We start from the raw sequence: 26,253 nt of genomic DNA, 5'->3' as shown, positions 1-26,253 counted from the left end.
GCTATGATGCATCTCTGCATCACTAGTATTGTATAAATACAGGGATGCTTCATCGTTGTGAGAGAGATTTATGAAGGAAATACAGGGTGGTTGGGAGCAAAAGGCGAGGAACACTCGCAGAAGCATATTGACAGGGAAACAAAGATAGATGAACGAGCAAACAGAGAAGACACGCGCTCATACCTATTCAAAGAGCATACGGCTGTCAATATATGGACAATGCTGGTGGGTAGGTATTGTTGCCAATTTATTTCCTTCATGCCAGCTGCTCAAAGTGTTCTGAGCAAAATAAAGAGAAGGGTGAAAAGGACAAAGAGAAGAAAAGGTGTATATTTTGCAGGGGAAAAACACAAATCTTTCATCCAAATGGAAAAGTTGGGGTGGGAACAGGGCTGTTGTGTTAGCTTGTCGATCAGAAGGTCGGCAGTTTGGCGGGTCGAATCCCGAGTGCCGCGTAACAGAGTGAGCGCCTGTTACGCGTCCCAGCTTCTGCCAACCTAGCAGTTCGAAAGCACGTAAAAATGCAAGTAGAAAAATAGGGACCACTACGGTGGGAAGGTAACAGCGTTCCGTGCGCCTTTGGCGTCTAGTCATGCCGGCCGCATGACCATGGAGATGTCCTTGGACAAACACTGTCTCTTCGGCTTTGAAACGGAGATGAGCACCGGCCCCTAGAGTTGGAAATGACTAGCACGCATGTGCGGGGGAACCTTTACCTTTACCTTTTTATCTTTTGCCTGCTCCCCATAGCTGTTCCTTGGTTGATGGCTCCATGTTCTTTCCATGGACAGGTCTACATAATGGAACACCCGAGCATCCATGAGTAGCAATTTGAGGTGTGCCAGTATTCACAGAAGCCAAACAAGGCAAGTAAATGCATCTGCGTAAGTTACTATGTGCATGGGAATAAATCACCACGAGAGTGTGTGGGGTGACTATTCTTAAGCATGTGGCCCTGTTGAGCATCCCAAATCCTAGGCATCCAGTTTGCTGGAAAGCAGCCTTGCCCCTAACCAGCTTTTCATGCCATTTGTTCCAATGGTTTTCTGCTCTTGTGTCTTGACAGTGAGCTAGCTCGTAATTGTCATTTTGTTGTGATGATAGTTTCCCATATTGGGGATCAGCCCTATCCATACAGGTGAAATAACAGAGTATAGCAAGCAATGACACAGTGCTGTGGTGGTAAAAAAAATGGTGGTAATGATGGTGGTAGTGATGGAGGAAGAGGAGGAGACCATATCCACCCTGAGTGAAACAGAGGCTTGGCTAAGTGTCAGTCAAACTCTATGCTTGACCACCCACTCATCTGTTGGCAGATACATCTGTTGTCCCAGAGAACCAATGCTGGACGTTTGATGAAGAGATGGAGAACATTATGAAGCAGCTGTTTCAAAGATTTGCCCAGGAATCATAACCAGAGTCTTTCTACATCTGGAAAAGCCTGCCTCTCTCTGTCTGTGTTCAGCCAAGTGCAGGAAATGAAATCTGCCAACAACGGAACGAAAATTCATTTCTTTTTTTTTTTATTTGTCCCCGGAGACTTAGACAACTATCAGAGCTGCTATAACCTTTCACTTCAGATCCATCACTGTATTTCTATTATTTGATGCCTGCGAATCTCCACTGTACATTTGCAAACATTTCCTTTTCACAATTGACTACTCTATGAGTCTTTCTGGATTTTAGATGACCTTTAGACACATTACGCTCCTTCGCAGCTAATGTGAAGGCCAAAATGATCGTAAATGGGGGCGGGGGGGAAGGGTGGAAGAATGGGGACTAAATAAATGATATTCAACCCTACCAAATTGGGAAAAAAGATTATGGAATATATTAGAGAAACAAGTGCCTGTATATCAGTGGATTTCCCTATGTATAGGGACATACCGGTAGTCCTCAATCTATGACCACAACTGAGCCCAAAATCTCTGTTGCTAAGCAAGACAATCATTAAATGAGTTTTGCCCAGTTTTATGACCTTTTCTTGGTATGGTGGTTAAGTGAATCAAGTTAGTAGCACGGCTGTTAAAAGTATCTGGCTTCCTTGTTGATTTTGCTAGTCAGAAGGCCAAAAAAGTGGATCCTATGACATTGCAACCGTCATAAATACGAGTCAGCTGCCAAGCATCTGAATTTTGAACATGTCACCATGAGGATGCTGCAATGGTTGTAAGTGGGGAAAGCAGTCATAAGTCACCTTTTTCAGTGCCCTTGTGACTTTGGATGGTCACTAAACAAATTCTAAGTTGAGCACTACCTGTATATGTCTCAGTTAACTACTGGTGCAAAGTTAATGAAATGGAGACTGATAGACTCCCCAAATTATGCCTACTAGAGCAAATAAAACTACAATCACAAATCACCTGGATCACCAAACTAACAAATTTTGTAAGAAGCTGTGGCCTTCCTGTCTCTTGCGTAACAGGAGAACAATCTAAAAAAAGAGTTGCCCAAAGAATTAAGGATATAGAACCACAAACTGATATAGCTAATCCTTAGTAAGGTGGGTAACTTGAAATGGCTGAGTAAATACAAATGTACTTTTCAAGTGGACCGTTATTTGAAGTCACAACTCCCAAAACATCTTAGGGAGATATTTACGAGAGCGAGATTCGAACAGCTTGACACAATGGTCAGATATGGGAGATTTCATGCTATACCCTACAATGAGCATCTCTGCATTTGCGGAGCAGCAGAGGTAGAGGACCTGGCTCACATCCTATTTGACTGTTGTCTGTATAATAGGGTGAGAGACAGGTATCTTGGTCTATATACCAAACGAATGACCCATTGGGATCCCCACATCAAAATAACTTACCTTATGTCCGGCCAGAACTTGAAAATAACATTTAACGTAGCACAGTACTTAAACAAAATGATCCGGTTAAGATCTGCATATGTGGGACTGATTGGGGTAGATTGCAAGGGCGACTCTGAAATATAATGTTATCATATTTTATCTATATCTTAAATTATTGTACATTATTACAATTTCATTTTAGATTGTATTTTATTACTATTTCATCTTAAAGTGCATTTTATTTTAATTCCATTTTAAATTGTATTTTATCAAATTCCATTTTAAATTGTATTTTATTAAATTCCATTTTAAATTGCTTTTATCAAATTTTAGTAACAATTTGTTGCTGGAACTTTGCACTTTGATATGGCCCAAGGGCTAATCAATAAAGTTGTTGTTGTTGTATTTGTCTCAGTCTGCTCCTTGTCCATTTTCCTATGCTGAGGAATGCTTATTTGTTTCTCACATGTCACTTTCTAACACCCACTCTTTCCTGTGTGACATCTTTTACTATGTTTTTTTTTTTTTTTTAAATGCAGAACCCTCTAACGTAGGCAACACAATTGTTGCAAATGTATGGATGGTCCTCGCTGGTACTTTTCCAAAATATGTGTACAATTTTACAAATGCAGAATGTTAACATTGCCATTCATTCATCTTGCTGCAGACTTTGGTTTGAAGGAGATCTATTTCCATCTGAGAGTAATCCGTGGGAGGTTTCTCTGATATCCCTATGATCCATTGATAGCTGCCCCATTCTCTGCCAGTTCTTGAGTTTGGATTAACAGAATGACAGAATAACAGACTTGGAAGGGATCTTGGAAGTCTTCTAGTCAACTTGCTCTGGCAGGAAATCCTACCAAATGGTTGTCCAATCTCTTTTTAAAAGGCAAGTCATTCCACTGAATAATTGTTCTCACTGTCAGTAAATTTCTCTTTAGTTCTAGGTTGTTAATTTCCTTGATTAGTTTCCACCCATTGTTTCTTGTCTTGCCTTTAGGTGTTTTAGAGAATAGTTTGATATTGGATTAACCAATTAAATCAAGCTTTAGATATTAGAATACAGCTATCTTGTCACCCTTCTTTTCATTAGACTAGACCAGGGGTGTCAAACTCGCAACGTCACGTGATGTGTGGTGACGTATCGTGACTTTTTTCCATTGCTGGCAATGGGGTGGGCGCGGTTTCACCATGACGCATCCAGCCCATGGGCTGGCAGTTTGACACCCCTGGATTAAAGGTTAAAAGGTAAAGGTTCCCCCGCACGTGCGTGCTAGTCGTTTCCGACTCTAGGGGCCGGTGCTCATCTCCGTTTCAAAGCCGAAGAGCCAGCGCTTGTCCGAGGACGTCTCCGTGGTCATGTGGCCAGCATGACTAGACGCCAAAGGCGCACGGAACGCTGTTCCCTTCCCACCATAGTGGTCCCTATTTTTCTACTTGCATTTTTACGTGCTTTCAAACTGCTAGGTTGGCAGAAGCTGGGACGAGTAACAGGCGCACACTCTGTTACGCGGCACTCGGGATTCGACCCGCCAAACTGCCGACCTTCTGATCGACAAGCTCAGCGTCCTAACCCACTGAGCCACCGGATTAGACATACTCAATTCCAGCAACTGTTCTTTGTAAGGTTAGAGCAACACCTGTTGCAAATAGACTACTGAGAAGATGTTGTGGTAAAAATCTGACCTCAACACTAAGTCTGCTCATTCCTTTGTGCAGAATTTGATTAAAAGTTGTCTCATCATCATTACTGTCTCTAATAGTGGCATCTGGGTACAAATGATCTTGCTTCTGACAATTGTGCATTTGAAATGCAGCACAGCTCTTTAGGTATTGGGCAGCCTTGTAAGGGAAATTGCCAAGGCCTGATGATGAAGGAATTTAAAATGTCTACATTCTGCCAAATAAATTCATTGTGATTAGTTGTATTTTAAAGCATCAAGAGGCCAATGAATTAATGATGGAGGTTGCTTGAAACTCAGAACTGTTTTGCTTGAAAGACTTACTTTGAAGAGAGCGTGTGGTAGTAAAGGCAGGGAAAGATAAAATGCTGTACAATCATATGTGATAATTACACCCCACTGCTGCAAAGGTCCAACCAAGTCCATTTTGAAAAGGGAGGAAAAAAACCCAGTTCAGACAGGTTTCATTTTTCCTTTTTATACTTCTACTTACTTGCGGTGCTCTATGAAATATTATCTGTGATAGCAATGAGAAGAAGGAACCTTAACAGTGAAAAACATCCAATGGGTTCTTATGCTGGGGAACAACAATCCCATTTCAGTATGATGTATTCAACCAATGAAATTCCCAAGAAAGAAAATGTTGTGATGGCTGCAAATACAGAGTTTTTTTAAAAAAAAATCACAGCAAATTCTTTCATTTGCTACTCAACAATACTCCTACAGAATTTAATTTAATTTAATTTAATTATCTTTTAGTTTTTGTAAATTTCTGTGTTTTATTCTTGCCCTGTACACCGCCCTGAGTCCTCCGGGAGAAGGGCGGTATAGAAATATTAATAAATTAAATTAAAATTAAATTAAATTTAGTGAAACTTACTTTCAGATAAATAACAGGAATGGACAACCAACCAATACGTTGGATTTCAATTCTTAATAAGTAAGAATTCAGTCTTAGCCTCTCCGTGTTGACAGACGTTATACCAATTTTCAGGGTTAGGGTTAGGCTGATGATAATTTTACTTTTGGGTGAATTTTCTGGTGCTCAACTACTACTTTGCTGCCTGGTGTCTCTTATATCTAAAGCCACAAATCTTTGGAGAAGACTTATTATACCATCAGTCACTAGCCTCTATTTTAGATCCACAACATCTGAACTGTAAATAGCTACGCAGCCACTAGATGACTGCAAAGGATTCTCTTTGCTGCATCTAGTGGTCATCTGAAATCTTGCACTTGCCCTGGTGTACACCACACAAAAGATGTCTACCTTGTGCCCTATGGCTCACTACATTATTCCTCAGGGGAAAAATTTTGTTTGGTACTCACCGTTTTTGATACTCATTGCACCTCCCAGAACCAATTAACAATGAGTACTGAGGTATCACTATATGATCTTCCAGGCATTGTCTTCATGAAGTAAAAAAAAACACACTGTCCATTTCTATATAGAAGAGAGAGAAAAAAATGTTTGCATCCCAAAGCCCAATCTTAAAACTTCCACAGATGATCTTCCAGGCTACAGTAATTGTATCTTCTCCCCATCTAGCTCTGCAGAGACTTAATAAAGTTCTATTTCTAGAGGGACTGAATAGATATCATCATAAAGATGTTAACTTTCCCCCCCCCCAAAGCCTATTTTGAGGTCCTCCAACTTAGCTAAACAACAGGAAGCTTCACTTTCTATCAGAGGTGACACAGTCTTATCCTTTGCATCCACAAGCCAGACCATTATCTACTTTATTTTTTAAAGCAACACCTTTCACCTTCATAACCGCAGCAACAGCAGCTTGATGAATCCCATTATTCCATCCCTATCCTAAATATAGCATACAAGGAGAGAGAAGACTGATTGTCAGGCCTTATGTAAAAGGAAGGAAAACATTAGCAATTAAGATCTATTCACTCCTTGCTTGAATCTCCATCCTGCTGCTTAACAGCAGCAATACACATTTGTCACTCACCATTTCCATTTCACTCTGCACTGAGGTCTGATTCTGTATTTGTCTAAGGAAAACCAAAGAGAAAACTTTTATAAAGCCTTTTTTTTAAGACAGAGAAGTAGGGCATCTGGAAATTGTGCTAGAAGAAATCTGCCAATGTGGCAAAATCTAAATAAATTCTCCACCCCATTTCCAGGACAAATTAATTTAGGGGAAAGTTCTCCCTCCCCTTTACATCAATCTTAATTTGAGATATTTTTGAGAAAAAAAACTAAGTTAAGCCATGGGGTAGCCTAGCATTAAAGATGGAAGAAGTTCTAGGTCTCCTTTGATCTTCACCGTTGTATAGCCTGCACAGCCTATGTTCCAAGACCTGCAATGAACAGTGATCATAACAATATAGACCATAATAATACCAGCAGGCAGCACAAGATGAGTGGTTTTCCTATCTGAGGATTCAGCTTGGAATACTCCAGAAGTTGGAAGTTCACCATCAGGCGAACTGGCTGCCTCATCAACTTAGGTTCCAGTAAGATGTGGTGGATTCTCAGAACTTTGTCTACTCCATAGAGTATCCTCTTGCTAGAACGGCAGGGTGGTGAACATCTGACTTAGGTTCCCAGGTAGCCATAGTCGATGCTTACAACATCAGGATGGGCAAACAACTACTCCCTTCTTCCCTTTTTTTACATTGTCTGCTTTCCTTGAGTGGATACTCGGAAGAGTTATTTTCAGCAAATGATACAACTCTGAATTGTGGTAGAACTCAACATTGACACTGAAGTCAAGTGGGCGGTAAACAAATGTTATCTCTTTGAAGTAAGCCAGATTTTGGAACAGACACAGAAAGCATTCTAATTCTGCTTTATTGTTATACGGTCTGATAGTTGAAGGTCTGATAGTTTGATAGTTTCCTTTTGCATCCTTCATATATGCAAGAGAATCAAGGAGGACCGACCTTGCATGTCTTCCTCAGTCCTTCTCTTTCAGAAATAAGTGTACGTTCTTATAAAAACCGCTGAATATTTTCTTTACGGTATCTCCTTACTCCCCAAGGACACAAAGCTTGTGTCCGAAGCATTCAGAAGCTGGGTTATGCTAAGCTGTGGCATTCCTCCTAGGCCAGGGGTAGGCAACCTTGGCTCTTTTGTGACTCGTGGACTTCAACTCCCAGAATTCCTGAGCCAGCTATGCTGAGGGGAAAGGGAGAGGTTTCCAAGCTCAGTCATGCTGGCTCAGAAATTCTGGGAGTTGAAGTCCACCAGTCATAAAGTGGCCTAGGCCTAGGCCAGGGGTAGGCAACCTTGGCTCTTTTGTGACTCGTGGACTTCAACTCCCAGAATTCCTGAGCCAGCTATGCTGAAGGGAAAGGGAGAGGTTTCCAAGCTCAGTCATGCTGGCTCAGAAATTCTGGGAGTTGAAGTTCACCAGTCATAAAGTGGCCTAGGCCTAGGCCAGGGGTAGGCAACCTTGGCTCTTTTGTGACTCGTGGACTTCAACTCCCAGAATTCCTGAGCCAGCTATGCTGAGGGGAAAGGGAGAGGTTTCCAAGCTCAGTCATGCTGGCTCAGAAATTCTGGGAGTTGAAGTCCACCAGTCATAAAGTGGCCTAGGCCTAGGCCAGGGGTAGGCAACCTTGGCTCTTTTGTGACTCGTGGACTTCAACTCCCAGAATTCCTGAGCCAGCTATGCTGAGGGGAAAGGGAGAGGTTTCCAAGCTGAGCTACGCTGGCTTAAGAATTCTGGGAGTTGAAGTCCACAAGTCACAAAAGAGCCAAGGTTGCCTACCCCTGGCCTAGGCCTTAGCTTTGTAAACTATGATGTGGAAAAAAGGTACAAGGAAACTTCTTTAGCAGGTATGGCTGTTTGGTGAAGACAGTGTGTTCAACCTCAGTCCCAGATACATGGCCACTGCAGGGGAAGTTTGAGAGGGGCTGTAAAACACACCAAACTTTGTTTTGGTTTAATTTTAAGCTGAGGGAGCCATGCGGTTTTGTAAAGGAATTTGTGTGTTTATGGAGGGGTAGTGGCTTTGTCTGAAGCGCTGTGGTGCCAAAACACTTCTTCAAGGCTTCAACCAAGCATAACAGCATATGTTTTTCTCTTTAGGGTTTCTGTTTTAAAGGAGGTTACATTTCTGGGAATGTTTTGTGCCCACATTTGCCCATTTTGAAAATTGTAACAGTTTCTGGATTTTCATACTACATGATGAATGTTACCAGCAATGTTAATTGACATATCTGACTCCTGGCAATAAATCTTTGCAGATCTCATTTTATCATCCTCTTTGGGTCACCCCTAGAGCTACAAAATGGTAATTGCTTCAAAACCAAGGGATGCTAGAGATTTTTGTGGGCAGATATTTTTCTCAACAGTTGAAATCTGCATCCGTTTAAAAATGACTTTGGAATAAGTTCTTACTCAAACAGTAGAATTTGCACTGCAGCTATAAAGTCAGAAATTTGGGTTTAAAACCCACTGTTTAGATTGAGGGAGAACTTGCAAATGTGGAACTTCTGGTCCTGTGGCTTTCAGATATAATGCAGAGGCGTAAATGTTGGACAACAAGTTCAAGGCCATCTCCAGACATGGAAGTCCTTCTCCGCCTGACCTTGAAGCAGTCTTTTGAAGGGAGATTTCACGTAAGACGACTTGTGCTCCTGGAGTTAAAATGGAATAGAAAAGGGTTCATAATGAAAGGAGCCAGTCCTTATATCTTAAATTACTATTTTGGACTGATTTTCCCTACTTTCCAATTGAGAAATATTGCTGGATAAGAGAAGCAACCAGCTGGTTGGAGGAAGACCCCTTCCCAGACACGTCTTCTTCCGTTAAAAACATTTTTTCTCCTTCTGGGTAAAAAACAATTGTAATGATGCCATCTGCAAGGCTGCAATTCCTTGTGGTACAAGTCAATTTTCCACTGTATAATAGTTCTCTGAAATCTCAAAACTTAATCGCTTCTCTGATAAATGCCAGACATAAATACTGGCAAAGTATCTCTGAAATGAAGAAACATTACACAATCCATCAGTCTCATACAGTAAGCGAGAACTGTGTGTGAAACAATCCGCAACCTAATTTATTTAACCAAGACTACATAAAAGCAACAAACCTATTTAATGAGGTGCAGGAAACAAATGCCCAAATATACTCATTTTTCCTCAACTTTTAATCTTCTCTTCCTCTCTGTTAGAACCTAGATTATTTTTCTACCTCTTCGCAGTCATCCAGGGGCCAAATATGGTAGCCCTATTCATGAGGAATAGAAGGAACATGGATATGTATATATTGAAAATCATTCTAATTGATTGTGTTATAATTAGAAATGTATTAATTTGATTGATTTGACTATGTTATCATAACTAAGGGAATCAGAGAAGGAATTCTTGTTGATGTAACTTGAGCTAACTACGAATGATTTTGTTATTTACTATTGTTTACTTTTAACTACCCAACCACCGTATTGCTTCATAAATGTTGTTGTTGTTGTTAGCTGCGAAGTCATGTCTGACCCATCGCAACCCCATGGACAACATTCCTCCAGGCCTTCCTGTCCTCTACCATCTTCTGGAGTCCATTTAGGCTCATGCCTACTGCTTCAGTGACTCCATCCAGCCACCGCATTCTCTGTCGTCCCCTTCTTCTCTTGCCCTCAATCTTTCCCAGCATGAGGCTCTTCTCCAGTGAGTCCTTCCTTCTCTTTAGGTGGCCAAAGCATTTGAGTTTTCACTTCAGGATCTGGCCTTCTAAAGAGCAGTCAGGGTTGATCTCCTCTAGGACTGACCGGTTTGATCGCCTTGCAGTCCAAGGGACTCGCAGGAGTCTTCTCCAGCACCATAGTTCAAAGGCCTCATAAATACCTGGATATAAAACTAAAAAATCAATAAAACTTGTATTTAAAAAAAAGAAGAAGAAGGAACAGGCATTATTTTTCAGTACATAGTAAAAACGTCTTCCTTGACCTGGAGGTGAAGGCTTCATCTCAGTCTTGTATCTGGTTTCCAAACCATTTGTGGTTGGACTGACCTGTGAGTTTAGCTGGTGTTGACTAAAATATAGGTAGCCAAAACTGGTGAAGGAGCTTCCTTGGCACCCACATGAAGGAAAACGGGGTGAAAGGGGAGGTTTGACAGGAACTAACATTAATTTGAGCAACTTCTAAAATAACAAGATGCAGCCTTCACCTCCTTCTGTTTCTACAAAAATCCTGCACTAGTGAAATCATTTTAATTATGTATTCTTACAGACCCCCCCAACTGTCTCCTTGATCCAGGATGGTTTTGCTCAGCTATGATTCGTATAGCTGTCTAATTGGGAAAGAAAAAGTTAAAGAAACCCAACCTTGTACAGCAATGCATTGCAAGAGTTGCTTTCTCAGCTGGCAGCAGGGTATATGGCAATGTGATGCCTCCAATTACTCTTATAATAATAAATAATAATAAACCTTTATTGTCAAAGTACAACATGTGTACATTGAGATTAGCTGAGCCTCCCCCCGTGCTCTCTCCCCCCAACACACAGTGACAACAAACCCTCCATCCCACCACACTGTGTGAACCAACTACACCACACACTGGCCTCCCAAGTCAATTCTGCATAAGATTATGTCCCATTCAAAAGCCTAACAGCCCACGGATAAAAGCTGTTTTTCAGCCTGTTGGTACGGCTGGCTATATTCCTATATCTCCTACCGGATGGTAGGAGAGTAAAGAGATACCGTCCAGGGTGTGAGTCATCCCTGAGAATCTTTCTCACTCTTCCAAGGCAACGAGCCCTGGCGAGGTCATCCAGTGGTGTCAGGGAACAGCCCACAATGTCTTGTGCTGTGCTCACTACCCTCTGTAATACTTTCCTGTCCACGGCTGTCAGACCAGCATACCAAACCACAATACCATACGAGAGGACGCTCTCTATGGTAGACCGGTAAAAGAGGGTGAAGCCTCTACATTTTCATCCCCACCTCTCTGTCCCCTTAACAGTCCATCCACATTGTGGTTAGTCAGATATTGATGGATATTTGCTGGATATTTCTGGGTATTTTTGTGGTGAACAGGGTGCCCAAACTCAGATTTTTTTTAAAAAAAGTGGGATTTTGTGATTGATATTCATAAACAGCTCTTCATTCCATCTCTGGGTAGATTTTAAAACTGCTTCTCAATATTAATCAAGGCACCTCCACACCATTTTTTTTTTAATTTGTGAATGTGGGATTCATTTTTTTTTATTTTAATCTCATTTATATCCCGCCCTTCTCGGAAGACTCAGGGCGGCTTACACTCTAAGCACAAATCAATGTGCTTAGCAATAACCTTCATTCTATGTATATGCCTGCTTATTAGGGCTTTCACCCCCCCCCCCCCCGAGCGGCATTTAGTAGGTTCCCAATATGTGTTGCATTTTTACTACCAAACTCAATGTTTGACTTGGTTTTACAAGTTGCTTGTAGTTGTCTGGAAGCTGAGTCATGGCTACTGGAGTTTTTTTTTTGGGGGGGGGGGTGTTAAAACATTTCACGGCTGATCCAAGTAGCTTCTTCAGTTTGAGCAAGCTGGTTAGAGGGATTTAGGAGCGGCCACCCTTAACAACTCTCTGCCTACTTAACTAATGAGCCTATTCAGATCAGGTAAGAATTGAGACCAACTCTGGGGGATATACATGGGGTCCCCATGACCAACTTGCTAAAATTGAAGGAACTACTTAGATAAGCATCAAAAAATTTTGAACCCAAAAAGAAAGGAAATCCACACAACTTTACCTGGATGACTGATGACCTTCATTGACACATTGCTTGTAGTTGTTATATGCACTGCCGATTATTTTAAGCCATCTCAAGGGCCTTATGGACTCTCTTCCCTATCTTAATTGTCAACTTTATTTATCAAAATACCTTGTCATTTGAAATTTTTGTTTTTCCCAGTTTTTTCCCCTCCCAACTCCATTCTGCTGAAACAAAACTATTCTCAACCTTTTTTTTTTTACTATTGCAGTGTGATTTTTATGAGAATATGTTACAATAAATCAGGCCTGAAGTGATTTTTATTAAGGTAAGACAAACAGATATAAAGCTGGGTGAAACTCCCAGCTTTAGATAGGCGCTCCTGGCGTCTAAATGAGATTTTGTTTAGAAATCAGGAAAATGTGGATGAATGTAAAAAACAGATGAAGGATTTTTTTGAAATTAATATGTATAAGGGTACTTCTATTGAAATGGTCTGGGATGCTAGTAAAGCTTATATGAGAGGTGTGTTAATATATTTGAATAATAAACATAGACATAGTTTGGAATTTAGTTCTTACACAAGAACAAAAGGAAGAGATGAATTAATTGATAACTGAGGAAGAAATTTTTTCAGCAATTAAACAATTGAAAGTGGGCAAGGCGCCAGGGACGGATGGGTTGACTGCTGGGTATTATAAAAATTTACAGTTAGAGATGGTAAAGCCATTAAGGGAATTGTTTCAGACAATTCAAATGGGAGGAGGGGTGCCTCCGTCTTGGAAAACTGCTTTTATTTCTTTAATACTGAAGGAAGATCAGGATGTCACTCAAGCAAACAATTATAGACCAATATCACTTTTGAACACGGACTACAAGATATTTGCTAAGGTTTTAGTTAACAGATTAATATGGGACTAAAAAGTTTCATTTAGCATTTGAATAAGTACTGATGTGATATTTATATTCCTTGTAGTCATTTTGTACGGGTTAAAGTGTGATAGATTTAATAGTTTATTGTTGTTTGCATATGGTAGATTATGATTGTTTCTACTTTTATACCTTGTATTTAGCTCTGGGAAGTCGGGGAGGGGGGAGGGGGAGGGAGGGAGGTGTTGGGGAGGGTTGGGAAGAGGGGAGGGGGTTGGGAGGGGTTTTGTTTTTGTTTTCTTATAAATAAAATGTACTGTAAAACTTTTCAATAAAAAAAAGCTGGGTGAAACTTTGCCACCTTACTATCATTAGAAAATGTAAATACTGATTTATAAGATGTGTAAAATTGAACAAGAATTTTCAAAGGAACACTAGGGTAATAATACACCATAAGGCAGGTGCAACATATTAATAACAATAATGACAGCTGTCACAGGCCGTTTTACGCGGCCGCACTGACAGCTGTCAAAGGAATCGCGCATGCGCAGTTGCACCCGCAGCCTACTGAAGACCGTCTAACACGCAGCCGTTTGACAGCTGTCAAACGCCGCGCATGCGCACTGCCCGCAAGCTGTCAAACCGCGGGCTGTCAACAGCGGCAGCCGCGAACGGTCAAAACTAATGCATGCGCCCTGACAGCGGCTAGCTGTCAAAACACCGGCCGCCCACCAAAACCAGCTGACGGGATTCCCCCCAGCTAACGCCCTTGCGCTATCACTGGGGGAATTGTCAAAGCTGCCAGCTGGCCCATTGGACGGGGTCCCTCGGTGGGAAGAATTGCCGCAGCTGATTTGCTGTCCTATTTTGACAGCTGCCTATATAAGGCATGTTGTACTGTTCTCGTTTGTCCTGGCTGAGTTAATAAAGACTGTTAACCGAAGACGCGTCTCCCTCGTCCTTTCCTGCCGCTAAACCACCTGGCGACGAAGGTGGGATCCCGGTACTAGCTGAAGTCACGACCCAGAAGCGTAGCTGTCCGGTCAATCGCTGAAGTCACGAGCTAAGTCACCGACCGGACAAGCAAGCCATTCTGGTGCCATAGTACCGCGGACCCAGCATGGCAAACCTAGGACACGTGAGGGAGTTCGACGTCCGGCACCCCGAAGGATGGGAGTCGCATTGGGGCCAGGTCGAGGGCTACCTCCTCGTGAACAAAATCACGGAGGACCGCCACAAGGCCGCCGCGCTCCTATGCCTCAGCGGGCCAGCAGTATATGACATCGCCGTCGGCCTTTGCAGCCCGGACCCGGTCGCCACTGTACCGTACGCTGAGCTCACAGATCGCCTCAGCAAACACTTCATGCCGAGGCGGTCAGAGCTGTACTGGCGACTCTATTTCGCTCGGCGAAGACAACAACCCGGTGAACCATCCACCGCCTTCATCGCCGCCATCAGGCACGCCGCCCACAAGTGCCATTTTCCCGACCTGGAGGACCGAATTCGGGATCAAGTCATCGCCGGTCTCCAAAACGTGCGCCTGCAGAGGAAGCTTGTGGCAAGGCCCACAATGGACCTCGCAGAGCTCACCCTGGAGATAATGGCGTATGAGGACAGCCATCGTGATGAACCCCAGATGTTCGGCGACAATTCAGGCACCTCTGTCCATCAAGCCAGGGAGCTCGACCAAGGGCCACCGGAGCCTGACTCCGGGGTCGACGCAATCCTCTCTCGTTTCAATCGGATGGTCGCCGGCCGGAAAGGGAACCGCAGCCAAGACCGTCAGACAGCCCCCAACACAAAGAAGGTGCAGTCCAGCATCAGGGCGAAGTGTGCGAGCTGTGGCGGGGGCCATGCAAGGGCCACTTGCAGGTTTAGGAATGCGAAGTGCCACGGCTGTGGCAAGACCGGCCACATCCGCTCCGCTTGTCGCAGCCTAAACCGGGAGACCTCCACGACCTTGATGAGATCCCCGCAGGTAGGACTGTCCTTCCCCGCCCTCCCCAGGGGGTTGTAGGGTCCGTATTTTCCCTAACCAAATCACCCGCAAATCACCTCCCCAGGGCCAAAGTCAGAGCATGGGTCAAAATCCAGGGAATCCCCTGCGAAATGGAGGTCGACTCAGGATCCTCCGTTTCCATCTTATCAGGGGACACACTCCAGAGAATAGCTAGCAAAACCAATCACCGCATCCCCATCCAACCCTCCAAGGTTATGCTGGCAGATTTCCAGGGCGCACAAATAGATTTAAAGGGACAAGCCACCCTGAAGGTCGATTTTAAAAAATTTTCAGGACACCTAACGGCCCAAATAACTAAACAACCCAGAACCAGCCTCATCGGACTGGACTGGTTCGAGGCATTAGGCATTCGCCTCGAAGGGACCAACCGTATTCACTCCCATTCACTAGAAAACATCTGCAAAAACTTTGCAGATGTCTTTGATGGGTCACTGGGTAAATACAACGGGGGCCCCATCGACCTCAAGTTCAAACCTGAGATAGGACCAATTAGAATAAAAGCTAGGAAAGTCCCTTTCGCCTTAAAACAAAAAATTGACAAAGAGCTAGACCGCTTACTCGATCTAGGAGTCCTAGAACCCACTGACAGCGGAACTTGGGAAACCCCCATCGTGACGCCTGTCAAACCAAACGGGGAAGTGAGAATATGCGCAGATTATAAAGCAACCCTGAACCGCGCACTCAATCCCCATGCATACCCAGTCCCATCAGTAAGGGATGTTCTCTCAGAAATTGGCTCCGGCTCCATTTTTGCCAAATTGGACCTAGCACATGCCTTCCTGCAACTCCCAGTAACCAGGGAAACAGCTGATGCCCAGACCATAGTAACTCACAGAGGGGCGTTCAAAGTGAACCGCCTCCAATTCGGCATCTCCGTGGCACCTAGAATATTCCAGGAAGTTATGGAACGAACCCTTAAAGACATCCCCGGAGTCTGCCCGTACTTTGATGACGTCCTCATCGCGGGCGACTCCACCCATACACTAGCAACCAGGCTGCACGAAGTCCTCACAAGGTTCCGGGCAGCCGGGTTAAAACTCAAACGGGAGAAATGCTCAATAGGAGTTCCCTCTACAGACTTCCTAGGATATAGAATAGACGGCAAAGGCATTCACCCCACCAATTCCAAAATACAAGCAATCAAAGCCGCACCCCCCCCCCAAAAATAAAACGGAGCTTCAGGCATTCCTAGGGCTCCTGAACTTTTATCACTCCTTTTTACCTAGAAAAGCCACTATAGCGGAGCCGCTCCATAGGCTGTTAGACAAAGGAGCCCCCTGGCAGTGGACCTCAGTGCACAGTGACAGCTTTAAACAGCTGAAACAATTGCTCTCTAGCGATACCACCATATCGCATTACAATGAAACCAAACCCTTATGCATCGCCTGCGATGCTTCACCTTATGGCATTGGGGCAGTCCTCAGCCACTCCCTCAATGATGGCACTCAAGCTCCAATTGCATATTACTCCAGGACCCTTTCAAAACCCGAGCGCAACTATGCACAAATAGATAAGGAAGCCCTGGCCATAGTAGCTGGAATTAAAAAATTCCATGATTATCTCTATGGCAGACCTTTTACAATCTACACGGATCACAAACCACTCCTGGGCATATTCACATGGGACCGTCAAACTCCCCAAATTCTGTCCCCACGCATGCTGCGCTGGACCACATTTCTATCTGCATATTCCTATCAGCTGGTTTACAAGCCCGGAAAGGAGATGTCCCACGCTGATGGCCTCAGCAGGCTCCCACTACCTCAAATAGACCCGGACCCAGCCCCAGCTGGCCAAGTCCTGGCCATACAAGAACTCTCGAAATGCCCAGTAACAGCAAAAGACATCGCACACGCCACAAGTAGGGATCCCGCCCTCAGCAGGGTACTTTCCTGGGTTACATCTGGATGGCAATCTTCTTGCCCCAGCCCCTCCATCCAACCATATTTTGCAAAGCGCCATGAGCTCTCCACCCACTTAGGCTGCATCCTCTGGGGATGCAGGGTGATAGTCCCACCGTGCCACAGAACAAAGGTTCTCCAAACCCTTCACGACGGCCACCCGGGCATCACTAAAATGAAAGCTCTGGCACGCAGTTATGTTTGGTGGCCATCCCTAGACAGGGACATAGAACAACATGTAGCCGGCTGCTATCTCTGCCAGCAAAGCAGACCCGCCCCACCCCATGCCCCAGTACACAAATGGGAAATCACAACCAACCCCTGGTCCCGCATTCACCTCGATTTTGCCGGCCCATTCCAGGGTCAGACCTTCTTGGTTATCGTAGATAGCTACTCTAAATGGCTGGAGGTTCTCCCAGTTTCAAGCACCACCACAAGTGCCACCATACAAGCCTTAAGGGGAGTTTTTGCAACCCATGGTCTTCCAGACGTAATAATCACTGACAACGGGCCTCAATTTACCTCCCGTGATTTTCAGATCTTCACGAGGAGCAACTGTATTAGGCACGCGACATCGGCCCCATTCCACCCGTCCAGTAATGGCCTCGCAGAGGTCATGGTGAAGACCACCAAGGACTCTCTCCGCAGACTGGTCATCGGGAACTGGCACCTTCGACTCGCCCGCTTCCTCCTCGCACACCACACCACTCCCGTGTCCACCACCGGGAAATCCCCCGCAGAACTCCGATGGGGTCGCCGGCTGGTAACTCGCCTTGACAGACTGCACCCTGACAGGCCAGCAGCAGAAAAGCCAAACGACCTGCCACACAAAACATTTACTCAGGGACAGAATGTCTGGGCCTGAAATTATGGGGGAAGGGATAGATGGACCCAGGGGGTAGTTCTCGATCAAACCGGCCCCTTGTCTTACACCATCAACGTTGGCGGAGGACTCACACTGCGAAGGCACGCCGATCAACTTCGGCCCAGAGCACCCACCAACACCGCGCCAGAAACAGCGACGGAAAATCCTGACCCCCCCAGCACCATTTACCTGGAAGACATCCCTACTCCCACCGATCTCCAACCCCTCACCCCCGAGGAGGCCCCCGCGAGAGAAGAAGAACCTCCACCACGCAGATCCACTCGACCGAAGAGGCCTCCAGCATACCTGACGGATTTTGAATGGGCCGGAAGCTCGCCAACACGCTCCAACACCAGTTAAAAAACTTAGTTCAAGTTATATGTTCCTACCTAGGGGGGGGAAAGGGGTGCAACATATTAATAACAATAATGACAGCTGTCACAGGCCGTTTTACGCGGCCACACTGACAGCTGTCAAAGGAATCGCGCATGCGTAGTTGCACCCACGGCCTACTGAAGACCGTCTAACACGCGGCCGTTTGACAGCTGTCAAACGCCGTGCATGCGCACTGCCCGCAAGCTGTCAAACCGCGGGCTGTCAACAGCGGCAGCCGCGAACTGTCAAAACTAACGCATGCGCCCTGACAGCGGCTAGCTGTCAAAACACCGGCCGCCCGCCAAAACCAGCTGACGGGATTCCCCCCAGCTAACGCCCTTGCGCTATCACTGGGGGAATTGTCAAAGCTGCCAGCTGGCCCATTGGACACGGTCCCTCGGCGGGAAGAATTCCCGCAGCTGATTTGCTGTCCTATTTTGACAGCTGCCTATATAAGGCATGTTGTACTGTTCTCGTTTGTCCGGGCTGAGTTAATAAAGACTGTTAACCGAAGACGCGTCTCCCTCGTCCTTTCCTGCCGCTAAACCAGCAGGGGTGTCAAACTCAATTTCATTGAGGGCCACAGCAGCATTGCGGTTGCCCTCAGGGGGCTGGGTGGGTATGGCCAGGGTGGGCGTGGCCTACTGGGTGGGCACGGCTAGAGTACGTATGGCCTACTGGGTGGGCATGGCCAGCTCTACATCGTTCGCATCAAGGTTGCCTATGGGGGCCTGGGCAGGAGTGGGACAGATCTGAGGGTCTCTGGCGGAAGGAGGGTCTCTGGGCCAGGGCCAAGGCAGTGGGGGCCGTTCCCTCACTGTTTCCAGGATGGCTTCACGGGCTGCATGAAACCACTTTGCGGGCCGGATCCGGTCCCCGGGCCTTGTGTTTGACATGTCTGCCATAAGGTGTATTATGCTGTGGAAATCAGTTCAGTGAGTATTTATCTGCAAAAACAGCTAGTGTGATATTTTCACTGGAATTTTGGCAAAACCATGCTTATAGACCAGAGGTGTTTGCAGAGACAGTCAAAAAGTCTAGTTAGTCATTTTGATTCACTTCTAGTTGTGAAGTGAACCATCATGGTACTTGTTTTCAAGTGTTCTGAAATGAGACACTTTCACACAATGTTTTAGTACTGCTTAATACTAAAGCACAAACTGAAATCAAAGCAGAACGATCCAAAGTTAACAAAGATTTTGCAACCTTTTAACACTTTGTCTTTTAACAGCCACAAGCCATGAATTTTTAAAAGTGATAGCTACATCAGAAGTGACAAAACATTTGTGTCAATAAAGGCACCAGCTGAGACGTACTCAGCCCTGTTGAACACAGTCAGATGCACTTGTGTAAAGCTGAAAACCCTGTGGACACCAGTTTAAAAGTTGTGTGTGTTGAACATAGTTTTTTTTAAGTATGCATAGAATTAACTAATCCTTTTATGATAATAAAAGCATTTTTTCTTTACCACAAAGTGACAGGATTTAATAAAATAAACATTCTTTATTCATGTCAGAAGCATCACAATTAAAACAAGATATACTATACAATATAACATTTAAAATATAAAATACAAAATTAAAATATAGACAAGTTAAAAAGAACTTGCCCAGAAACTGGCAACATTAATTTCATTCTGTTTTGCTGCCAGGAGGTCCTCAAGTGTACATTGATCAGAACACAAAGGAGATACGTGTTGTTGTCTGCATGTCACCACAATCGCAAAGGACAGATGCCACTGGATAGCCCCATTTGTTCAGAGTATTTCTGGAACCTGTTGTACCTGTGTGCAGTCTATTCAGTGATAAAGTTCAATAAAATAAACTGCAATGGTAACTTCTTGACAAGACTTGAACAATTGAAAGGAATGGTGTAGTATAATCCATCAGATACTTGCTTTAGAGTCAACTGTTTAACTTGTTTACCAAGCATGGTGAATAATTGACAAAGAATCCTGATCATCATTCAATGTATTAGTTTGGTCTCTGGGTGGGTTGGCAGGTATAAACCAGATGTTTGTAGCAGTTGAAATACCATTGGAGTGAATTGGGAATTTTTAAGTTAATGAAAACACCAGGTTTTCTCAACTGGCAAATCTGGCTTTTCATGTAACCTTTTCCAGAGTGCATGATTCCAACATGCAATGTTTTCTTATAAGAAAATTCACCTCCAGCTAGGAAAAGCATCTCCGTGTTTCAACGATTCAGTTGTCTTCATTGAGCCCTCCCTGTGTTTAATCATAGATACTGTGAAACTTCACAGTCTTTGCTCAGTTCATGGGTGTCCCCTGAATGTTCTCTCCAGTTGCCAGTATAATTTCTCACTTTCAAGAACACTCCGACCTAAGGCAGACAAAGCAAGTAATGTTAATTATAAAACTTTTCCCCCTTTTTTTTTCTTTGGAAAAGCATGCACATTGAACTGTAGTCCTTAAACAGTTTCCCAAAGGAAATGACTAAGTGAAATCATTCATATAACCAGTAGCCCAATACAATATTACACATTGCCCATTGACACCGTCTGAATTCTTTCTTTCTTTCTTTCTTTCTTTCTTTCTTTCTTTCTTTCTTTCTTTCTTTCTTTCTTTCTCTTTCTTTCTTTCTTTCTTTCTTTCTTTCTTTCTTTCTTTCTTTCTTTCTTTTCTCTCTCTCCTATTGACACCATCTGAATCAATCCTTCCTTCCTTCCTTCCTTCCTTCCTTCCTTCCTTTCTTTCTTTTCTCTCTCTCTTTCTCTCTCTCAAAAAATACAGAAATATAGCATTGCTGTTACATGAAAGAGAGGGGAAAATCTATATAAGCTGCATTGTAGGAAAAGAAGAAGAAAGCGTTAGGAAACCACAGAATGTCTTAAGGTTATTGTGGCAGTTTCTCTGGAGAATCTCGCACCTTCTTTTAATTTCATATTCTATCAGACTGAATCACCATCATCTTCATCATCCCTAAATTTATAGCTTAGCGTTGGCCTTCTGTCCTGAAATTCTGGCTTTAAAAGTGCTTGAGACTTAATCTGAGCTAAGTTCTTCTTGATTACATAGGCATAGCTGCACAGTTTTCTTGCCAACTTGGTGGAAATGGCTTGGCATTGTATCCTTTCAGGATGGTTTTCCACTCTACTTTTGTCAAAAAGCCTGATTTTTTGTAGAGATCCTGCCCCCCTCCAAGTACCAAGCAGTCAGCCAAGTGCCACAATGGAAAATTGAAAGAACATCACCATCATGCTGAAATTAATTTACAGGCTTTATCATTCCCACAGTAGGCATGAGTTTAAATGGACTCCAGAAGATGGTAGAGGACAGGAAAGCCTGGAGGAACGTTGTCCATAGGGTCGCGATGGGTCAGACACGACTTCGGAACTAACAACAACAACAATCATTCCCACTGCATCTGGTGCATCATTTAAACTGGACACGTGGATCCTTCAAGAGTAGAAGAGGCTTTCATCTGTAGACCCTCAGATTCCCAACTCAGAAAGTAGCAAGATCATTGGGGAAAGACTACACATAACAACTGTGAGCTGGAAAGATGACGTCTGAATGTGACTCAGCCACAGCCCCTAAAGAAAAGCTTTCACCACTCTCCCTCCGTAGGAAAATCCAATAAATCCTCCGCAACAGCTAACTCACATCTAGAGGATGCTCCACTTGCAGTTCTTCTTCCCACGGTAGGTGGACACTGCACACAACAGCTAAGGAAGCTGCGTGGTGCTTTTCAGAGTCACTGGAATATTTAGAACAGTTTCTAGATAGGGCTGGATTATTTTCTAAAATTGTTTTGCAGCTTTTCAATTTGTTCTTCTCTCCCCCTCGGTTATCTTTTTTTTTCCTGTCTCTCATCTGAGCTGTAATAATATAGCATCTGACTTTAACGTTGGCAAGCAGGAGCTCACTGAGTTTCTTTAAGCAGTAGAGTCCTAGGTTAAATTGATAGGTGAAGCTATGGTTCATCCTAGGATCACTGTTATGTCATGCAATTGACTCTGAACTGCTCCTCTTTTGCAATCCCCTAAAAATCCTTGAGGCCTTTGAACTATGTTGCTGGAGAAGACTCCTGCAAGTCCCTTGGACTGCAAGGTGATCAAACCGGTCGGTCCTAGAGGAGATCCACCCTGACTGCTCTTTAGAAGGCCAGATCCTGAAGCTGAAACTCAAATACTTTGGCCACCTAATGAGAAAGAAGGACTCACTGGAGAAGAGCCTAATGCTACGAAAGATTGAGGGCAATAGAAGAAGGGGACGACAGAGAACGAGGTGGCGGGATAGAGTCACTTAAGCAGGAGGCGTGAGCCTAAAGGGACTCCAGAAGATGGTAGAGGACAGGAAGGCCTGGAGGAACGTTGTCCATGGGGTCGTGATGGGTCAGACACGACTTCGCAGCTAACAACAACAAATCCTTCATACAACAGGTATTCCTTTAACCCATTAGGGAGATACAGCTTGAAAGTCTCAAGATCTGGTCCCCTGAAATTACGGAATTACTGTTTTTTGGAAGTGCGGATGGCTTCATGGTAGTTTAGTACATTTCATCCAGGGCCATGGATGTCAGCAATTTTATGTTCAGTTCCTGCAGTTTTACCATTCCTTAGATCGACATTAGGGACGTGCTGGCTCAGTGGGTTAGGATGGTCGGCAGTTTGGCAAGTTGAATCCTGAGTGCCGCGTAACAGAGTGAGCACCAGTTACTCGTCCCAGCTTCTGCCAACCTAGCAGTTCGAAAGCATGTAAAAAAAATGCAAGTAGAAAAATAGGGACCACTTCGGTGGGAAGGTAACAGCGTTCCGTGCGCCTTTGGCGTCTAGTCATGCTGGCCACATGACCACGGAGACGTCCTCGGACAAGCGCTGGCTCTTCGGCTTTGAAACAGAGATGAGCACCGGCCCCTAGAGTTGGAAACGACTAGCATGCATGTGCGGGGGATCCTTTACCTTTTACCTAGATCGACATTAACTCAAGGCACAGGCAGGTTTATGATGAGGCTTTCTACATAAAAACAAACAGATAATTTTGTGAACTCAAACCATTCCCTCACCCCCCACAACTCCTGCACGTCTAATTTGTAGTCAAATTGCTGCAGCTGTGCCAGTCTCAAAAATGAACCATTTGTCACTCTTTGTCGATGTTGTCAGACACCTACTCAGAGGGTCAATCAAGTTTGTCACTCAGGAGAAATTCAGTTGCCAGGAAGAGGTGGAGAGAATCAGACTGGAATGCAACAACCTGCAGGCAAAAGGGCATTAAACTACACATCCAGTAGTTTCGCAAATTTCCAAAACAAGAAAACCCCTTTGCAAGGACCCAAAGATCTATCTATCTATCTATCTATCTATCTATCTATCTATCTATCTATCTATCTATCTATCTATCTATCTATCTATCTATCTATCTAAACACAGAGACACATATAAATACATACATACATATATTGCATTTGATTTTGCTCATAGGGACCCAAATGGTGATAACAATAAAGTGTGTATTTATCAGATTAGCCATTCTTTTTGATCCATTACAGTGTTTTTCAGATTGGCAACTTTAAGATGTGTGGATTTCAAAGCTCAGAATTCCCAAGCCAGCCATGAAAGAAGACTAATTTCTTAAAATAGAAGTGTGAGAGGACTCTTCATTTGGGACATAATTCTGCAGCCAGGTTATTGTTCAAGAGAAACAGCTGACAGCATTTGATTTCAAAGGCTATTACTCAGTCCCCAGGCACTTTTCACAATTTATCATCCTGAAGCAACATGCTCACTGATAAAGACATATATAATATCATCTGAAAATCAATATTGTTCCCAGGTGGATTTCAAGGTAATATTGTTATTTTTATTGTTATTATGGTTGGTTGCATAGTCAGCCAGATGTTCAGACTGGATTTGGCATTTTTATCCACCTATCGAGTCCTTCCCAAGGGTCTGGAGTAGGCAGATGTTGAGATTTAGTAATATTAAAGGAATTTTGGCATCATGTAAGCAGTTCAAGTAAAGCTGCCTTTTGCAATTGACCGATGGCACTTTTGTCAATGCCAATGGTTTTCAAGTTGTACTCCAGTTGTCCCTGGAGATCAGCATGCTACATTCTCAGCACTATTAGCTATCAGCACTTTGATAAACAGCATCTGTTTGAAAGGAAAGAGCATTTTCTAACTGGAAGAGAATGGCAAATATGCTTGGTCTAGTATTATTTGGTGCCGAATTAGTTTGTTAATAAATGTGCTTTTTAAAATGATGTAGCATATGAATGGAATCAGGTGTTCCTTAATGGCAGAAGTTAAACAAAAAGTGTTTAAAACATTTGCATGGACATAACTGTGTAAATGACTATAGTAGCACAGCTTCCAATAGATTTCAATGCTGCTTAATAGCTATGATAAAATAAAAAGCTATTGCATCCAAATTATTGGTCCAGCATCAGACAGAAACCTGTGAGGAGCTATCAAAAGCTCTAATATTCACAAAGTCTACTTTCAGGTATTTAAATAGAGCCATAAGCTCAGTACATTTGATATAAATAGCACCTAACACTTGCCATTTAAATCTTAAATGCAAATATGCACCTTTTCAGCTCACTGAGCTAAATATACAGAACAGTAGCATAACCAGTCTTTCTAGGAACTGTGCATTATGTTTGGTACCTCTGAAAGATGCCCACAATCACATTACTAAAGAATGAGTTTTGTATATCATTAACCAAAGTCTTCTCTTTCATATTTGAGAATGGGGACTCATTCATTTTCCCATCCTCCACCTCAGAATAGGTAGCTAAGAGAAAAATGCAACTCCGCCCAACGTTTTCTAATGATTGTTGTGATACATTATAAGAAAATGTGGCTTCCATTGTGCAGAGATCAGCATGCTACACTCTCAGCACTATTAGCCACTTTGATAAACTGCACCTGTTTGAAATAAAAAGCAGTTTCTAACAGGAAGAGAATGGCAAATAGGTTTGCAAATTAACACAATGTATTTGGTCCGTGGCATTTTCGATGTAGAACTGAAAAATGTGGTACACTTTTGCAGGGCCAAATTAATTAGTTGTCAACCTGGAAAAAAAATAGATTATGATTCTATCATTAGGTCTGTAGACATAAAGCCCATTTAATGCAGTGGGGCTTACTTCTGATTAAATATGCATATTATTATGTAGCAGTGCAACCATTAATTAAGCATTGTGTAATTTTTAGTATGTAAATGGTTGAAGACAGTCCATTATTAGAGACTGTTCAGCTAGTGATTACTGTTGCAAAGAACTATTGGTATGATAGTAAATGAAGGTGGAAATTAGATAGAGCAGAAATACAGAGGTAGAGATACAGAGAGAGAGATCTGGAAATCTGGGAAAACTCTGCCAGTGAAGAAAACGGGGTGATGCTGATTGATTGATTGACTTATTGAGGTCTCAGGCTATATTTAGACTGAATAATATTCTGAAGCTATAATGCATAATGAACTTCATTGCAGACACCAACTGAACAAGACAATTTATTAAGCGTCCCAGGTTGGAATTCATCCATGCATTCATAAAAATATGCAGTACAGAACTGGCATAATAAATACATAATTGACTGCTGATATATTGAACTATTAGGGGGTGTGATGGCTTAGCAGCTAAAGATGCTGAGCTTGTCAGCTGGAAAGCTGATGGCCTGGAGATGTGAATGCCCCACAACAGAGTGAACTCCTATTACTTTCCCCAGCTCCTCCCCACATAGCAGTCCAAAGCCCTCATTTCAACCCTGAAGTGCAGATATTCTTCCTTAAAGTTCAGTTCTTTATTTGCTTACATCCAACAGACAGAATCTTGCCTGACTAAACCTTTTCTACTTCTCACCCCAATGAATCTACCCTTGCACATTCTAGGGAGCGGCTATGGTAAATATTTCCCTCTGGGCTGGGCTGCCTCTTCTCCCCATCCTCATCCCCCAATTCTTTCTGGAATGGGACCCCCTTCCATCCGGCTGCTCCACTGCAGTGCCCCTACCCCTCTCTCCCTTCACAGACACCATCCATCACAATTCGTCACCTGCATCTTCCCATAGTTTGTAGCCCCATTTTCAGCTAGAAGAGCAAGATGCAAATAAATTCTA

Source organism: Vipera ursinii (genome assembly GCF_947247035.1).
Source record: "Vipera ursinii genome assembly, chromosome: 5".
In the NCBI taxonomy this organism is placed as follows: Eukaryota; Metazoa; Chordata; class Lepidosauria; order Squamata; family Viperidae; genus Vipera; species Vipera ursinii.
The sequence above is the reverse complement of the archived record's forward strand: the minus strand, read 5'-3'. Positions refer to the sequence as shown.